Below are 5,972 nucleotides of genomic sequence, written 5' to 3'. Positions count from 1 at the left end.
TGAATTCAACATGTAATAACCGAGCATGAATTAAAACTATGATATGTGATATGAATAAAGAATGAAAATGGTATGAAACTATGGTATTAAATATGTAATGATATGCAATTGGATATTGGTTACCCTATTAACTATTCGGGCAGAGTTGGATATAGTTGGCATGTCATAGGGTTAGATTGTGTATGGGTTTATACTTCGGTTCGTTCGATGATGCACTATGTGTGCTAGTATATTTGCTACGGTTTATCCGATGATGCATATGTGCCAGATTGGTGACTAACATACTAAGCTCTGTGGGGGTAAATCTAAGACTTCGACTATTCAAAAACTTATCACAAATATAAGAATGGGTAGACCTAGGGTCTATCAATGCGTATATGCATATATCAAATAAAGAAAAAGTTACCCGTAATAACTTTATGAGCTTTGACATCCTCCTTTGCTTGCATGATGTACACCTTGACTAAAGCTTTCGAGCTGGGTCTGATTGTACTCCTTCTTAGGGTTCCATGAACCAATCTTGATTTAACCATCATCCCCAATTTCATTTATGGCTGGGACTCTCTAACCACTTGCACTGACTGTTCAGTATTTCCTTCCACTCTTACGGGGAAATCTTTCTTGTAATGGTCTTGGGCTCCACAATTAAAACATCCTCTAATGTTCCTTCAGCATACGCTAGTATGGTTCTTCCCGCAACTATTACAGGTGGGAAATTTCATTCTTTGGGACCCTCTCGTGCTGACCATAGACATAGCTTAGCATACATTCATTTCTCATTGGAAGCCCACAATTTGTGACTCCCTGGCTGGGGTAGTAGAATACCCTCTAACATCTCTGGGTGTTTTGAACCCAACATTGGACGTTTGCTCCTTTCTCTATCCCTGACCTTATTTCTTTCTTGAATGACTGCTTCCATTCTTTGGGACTTAGTAAAGAGGGCTACATCTCGAGGGTAGACAATAGTATCCTCAATTCCTTATTCGAACCTCCTTTAAACCTAATGCACAAACCTTCCTTGTATGGCACCAAATATTTAGCATACTTGCTTAGCTTGATAAACTCCTTATATTCAAACACTGTCATTTTCCCTTGTTTGAGTTCCAAAAAGTCTTTCATTTGTCCAACAAAGAGTCGGTTGATGAACTTTTCCTTGAACTTCTTTAAGAAAAAATCCTAATTCATCTGATCTTTTGAGACCATGCTAGACACTATGGTCCACCACTAATTTGCCTCATCCTTCAACAAAGAGATGACGCATTTTAAACTCTTAGCTGGGGAACACTACAACTCCTCAACTACCCGACAAACTCGAGAAAGTTAATTTTCTGCTGTAACTGGATCACCCTCTTTACTGTCTCAAAACTTTTTAGCACCCTATTTACGGATGGTCTCCACTGGGTCCCCTCTAAACATAGCTACATTTAGAGCTAAATGTGTAGGGTATGCTGGCTGTGCAACCTCGACTGTCCTCATCGTCTCTTCTTGCCTTACTACTTTGTCACAGTGTCTATGAGATGAGGTTGGGGCAACTCCCATGCAGCAATCAAACCATTGTCCCATAACATGCCCCATCATTTCTAATAAGGCGTATCGAGCCTTGGTTCTTAATACTCTCATTCTTAGAGATGGCGTAGGGTTGCTCACATGTGGAAAGAATATTAGTTGTATTTCCTCACCCTCGTCTTCCCTAGCATTCACCGACATACTTCTTTCACTATAATATACACAATTTAATTAGCATTACTATGAGAAATACAACTAGGTTTAGGTAACATGCATTGTGGGGTTTCTAACAGACACTAGTTTTTGAGAATTGACTAAATCGAAGCTCTGATACCAAATAAAATTTTAACACCCCACGCCCAACCCGATCTCAAGATTTGAGTATGGAGCGTTATAGGTTGACCCAATTTGAAAACACACCTTTTTACTTTTTTTTGAAGATTAGACTATTATCCGAAACGATATTTCTTTGAGTTAAGACCATTTTTATTTGAAAGCGTGATCTTAAAAATAACAACTCGTCACATTTAAATGTTTAAGGATTTGTGGATTAATCTTTAGTGGCTGCTTAAATTAACATCAATGAGTCATAAATAACGTTATGCCGTCAAGGCTTCCATTCAACATTCGAAGTATTAAAAATAACATTCAATACGGATTAAAATTTTTAAAAGGTATGTTTTTAAAAATTAACTAACAACCCTAGAAATTACATGTTAACCACCCAAATAAGAAGGCTCACAAATGACCATAGATCTGGCTGTATCCTTTTGATAACCACACTTAAGCTAAGAACCTAAAAGAAAGAAGAGATTTGGTAAGTTCGAAAGAACTTAGTGAGTTCCTGGGAAGAACAATCCCACCAAGATTATTATCAGATATTAAGATAAAGGAATTCGACTAGTTCGCCAAAGTTGGCGGATACATTACTCTGATCTGTAGATTAGTTGGTGAACGATACCACAATCAAACTTAGCTTATTAGCGAGTAACACTGGTTTCTAAACTCATATAAGATAATCACAGGCACATTTGTTTCGCGAATACACCACTTATATGGACTACCATTTAAGATTGACATGCTTACTGTTTATGTTTTTATGCAATGTGCACTATCACATGCACCCTTTTACACGTACTCTCTTCCTTGTGCTAGCTTCTAATCCCCAGTTTTTGAAGAACCAATTTTTCCTGTATCTTTATATCCACTCATTTGAGTTTTATAACAACATCCCCTCCATATCCTCCTAACTCCCCTCCTTGTATGAACACATGAGTGTTCTACCGCAAGGTTGAGTTTTCGCCAATCACAGTTTGCATCTAAGTGCCATACCGAAGGCAAAACATTTTATCATGTGCCTTCAGTATCATAATATATAATATCCCTCTGATACCTCCTCACATCTATTTCGATAAGGAGCATGTGCATCAAGGAAGGAGTACTTATACTGTGTATATACCAGGTTTTCCAAGTCTGTTTAACCATATTCAACCATGTATGCATTGACCCTTTGATTGACTTTTCTCAGACATGAACACTAGAGACAATTGACAAAGCCATTTACCTAGCTGTATAGTATTTAGGAGTAAATAAATACCAGACACAAGGTACAGAGGAACTCACCAAAATACTTTACTTAGAGTTTTGTCTATTCTACTGGTTCTTTTCCTTTAGTACTGGGACCTTCTTTCGTTTCTTTGGCTAAAATACTAAAACAACTTCTTTAATCATCAAAAATGGCAAACTTTATAATACAATAAGAATCTATAGACCTGTAAATAATTTCTGGATAGAAGTTTCCTTCCTACCTAGAGTTCAAAAGAATTCTTACAAATATTTTGTTAAATTAGTTTCTATTTATTTTGTAAAGCTTAAAGGAAGGTTTAAGAATTTACCAGCAGACAACTAGCACGAAAGTTCTCCTAAAATTTTACGTTTAACACTCTTGTTAGCAAAGAAGAATCTCCTGATTTCTTCGATGATAACAAAGTTTAGTGGAGAAGATAAATCAAAAATCTTCTCTCTCATATCACATTTTCTATTTATAGATAACCCACATCTAAATCTCAATCAAGATTATATCTAATCATTACTCATTCTTGCACGCTTCCATTAATTACTCACATCCTACAATGCTCTACAACTGTCTTAAATACTGATTCTAAAAAAACACGGGTGGTGATCTTATTAGCAGGAATGTCCGCCAAATAAGGTCTTTTCCCTAACTACAATCTCGCTATTGCTCAGACTGATACTCCGCAGTATTGACGAAGTACCACATTGCCACGAAGTCACCAAACTTAATCGGTCTAAGTCTCGCAACTTAGGTCGGCTTCATTAGCATAGTCTTATGAATCGATTCGACTTGCCAAGCCAAGGTGTGAGACAACTATCGTATACAAGATAATGCAACATGTATAGCCCAATTAAAGGGTGGTTACATCAAAGGTGATAGAACGAAACATATTTCACCAAAATTATTCTTCACTCATGATCTTGAGAACAAATTCGTTCTAGTGATAATTTAGTAGATCTTTTTACCAAGGCATTGCCAACTTCAACGTTTGAAAGACAACTACACAAGATTGGTGTAACATCTCATTTTCAGTGATGTCAAAAATAGTAGTTTCGAGACCATGATTTTGACGAGTAAATTATGATTTATATTTATTTAGTGTCTACGGGAATATATTAAGGTCGTATTAAAATTTCGTTAAGAAATTTTGATGTTTAAGTAGTTAATTAAGTAAAAAGGACTAAATCGTAAAAAGTGTAAAAGTGGAGTTTTGTTAGTTAAAAGGCTAAATGACTATGGAAATGAAAGTAGATGGAATTAATGATAATTATACCATTTAAGAAATTAATGGACAAATATGGACTTGAATTTGATGTTTTGTTTAGTTATTAAGCAAAGTTAAAATGGTAATTTAATAAGTAAATTAAAACAAAAGAAACTAAAAGATGGTACTATCCATATTGTTGTCTTCTCCATTGATTTTAAGGGCAAGGAAATAAACATTTTTGAGCTTTAAGGTTCAGCTAAGTGAAAGGCTTGTATGTAAGTAATTTTAGTTTCGTTTTAATGATTTTTATGTTTTTGTGATCGTATTAGCTTAATCTAGCTAGCTCGGGGGTTAATTTGCAAAAAATGTTAAAGGTTAAGGGACTTGCCATGGATTTTTTTTGTTAGTTTTTTATGTTATTTGATGAATTATGAATCCTTGTTGAGAAATAAACAAGTTTTGTTAAGTGATTTTTGATGAATTTTGGAAATAGGGATTAATTTGTTAAAGGTATAAATTCTAGGGTTTTATTGTGAAATTATGGTAAATTTGGGTTGTTTAAAGGTCCATTGTATATTTTATTAACAGGGATTTAGATTAAAATGGTTAGATTTTAAGTTATAAGCTTAAGGACTAAATTATAAAAAAGTTAAAATGTTAGGGGTAAATTCGTAATTTTGCATAAGTGTGAAATGTGGATTAAATTGAATACTAGAAGTATTTAATTGATTGAAATTATCCATTTAGATCAAGATAAATCATGTTCGAACTTAGACCAGGGAAAAGTTAAAGCTTCGGATTAGTTGATCTAACTTCTACGCCCCTGATTGTCGAAGTAAGTTCTTATGAATGGTTATCGTGCTAATGTTATTTAAATTGAATGTTTACTATGTTACGTTTAATAAAAATGATCGATAAATATAAATGTATCAATGCTATGATGAATTGACGGATATTGAGTCTCGATTGAACCTTAGGAATTCGTAAGATACAAATCACATCTCATTAGGGGTTTTATGTTTTGGGTGCTGGTCTTGAATGTCCTACCGATGGCTGAGGTCCTGCATTTGTTGTGGATTCTCCACAGCTCGTGTGAGCAGCACCGTGTAGTTTACATTTCGACCCGTAACTCGTGTGAGCAGCATCGTGTAGTTTACATTCTGACCCACAACTCATGTGAGTAGGCCCATTTCACAGCTCGTGCGAGCAATGATGTAAAGGAAATGTTACGGTTATATGTAAAGGCACACTTCGTGTAAGATTTCCCAAGTATCCGATGTAATTCTAAATGGTTCAACGGGCAAGAAAACGGAATGAAATGGTAAGTATTCAAATGGAATTAAGCATAATCTTATGGAAAGAATGTATGAACTAAATGATGTATTTCATATGGAAATTTACTTATCTTATGGTTAATTCATTTGGATTATGTACAAGTGTGCTAACTTGTGAATTTGATGATGATGTATAGACTTATGTCAAATTTATGGTTTTGGTTGATATTATACTTATACTTTATATTATGCAAATGAAATGGTAAGTTATATTTTGGTTTATACAAGCTTACTTAGCACTCGTTGCTTACGTAGTTTCTTTCCCTTGTTTTATAGATTATCGAAAGCTCGATTTGGTTGGAAGCTCGTCGGAGATCTATCACACTATCCAGCAGTCAATTTGGTAGTT

This window comes from Gossypium raimondii, chromosome 1 (assembly GCF_025698545.1).
Source record: "Gossypium raimondii isolate GPD5lz chromosome 1, ASM2569854v1, whole genome shotgun sequence".
Lineage (NCBI taxonomy): Eukaryota > Viridiplantae > Streptophyta > Magnoliopsida > Malvales > Malvaceae > Gossypium > Gossypium raimondii.
The sequence above is the reverse complement of the archived record's forward strand: the minus strand, read 5'-3'. Positions refer to the sequence as shown.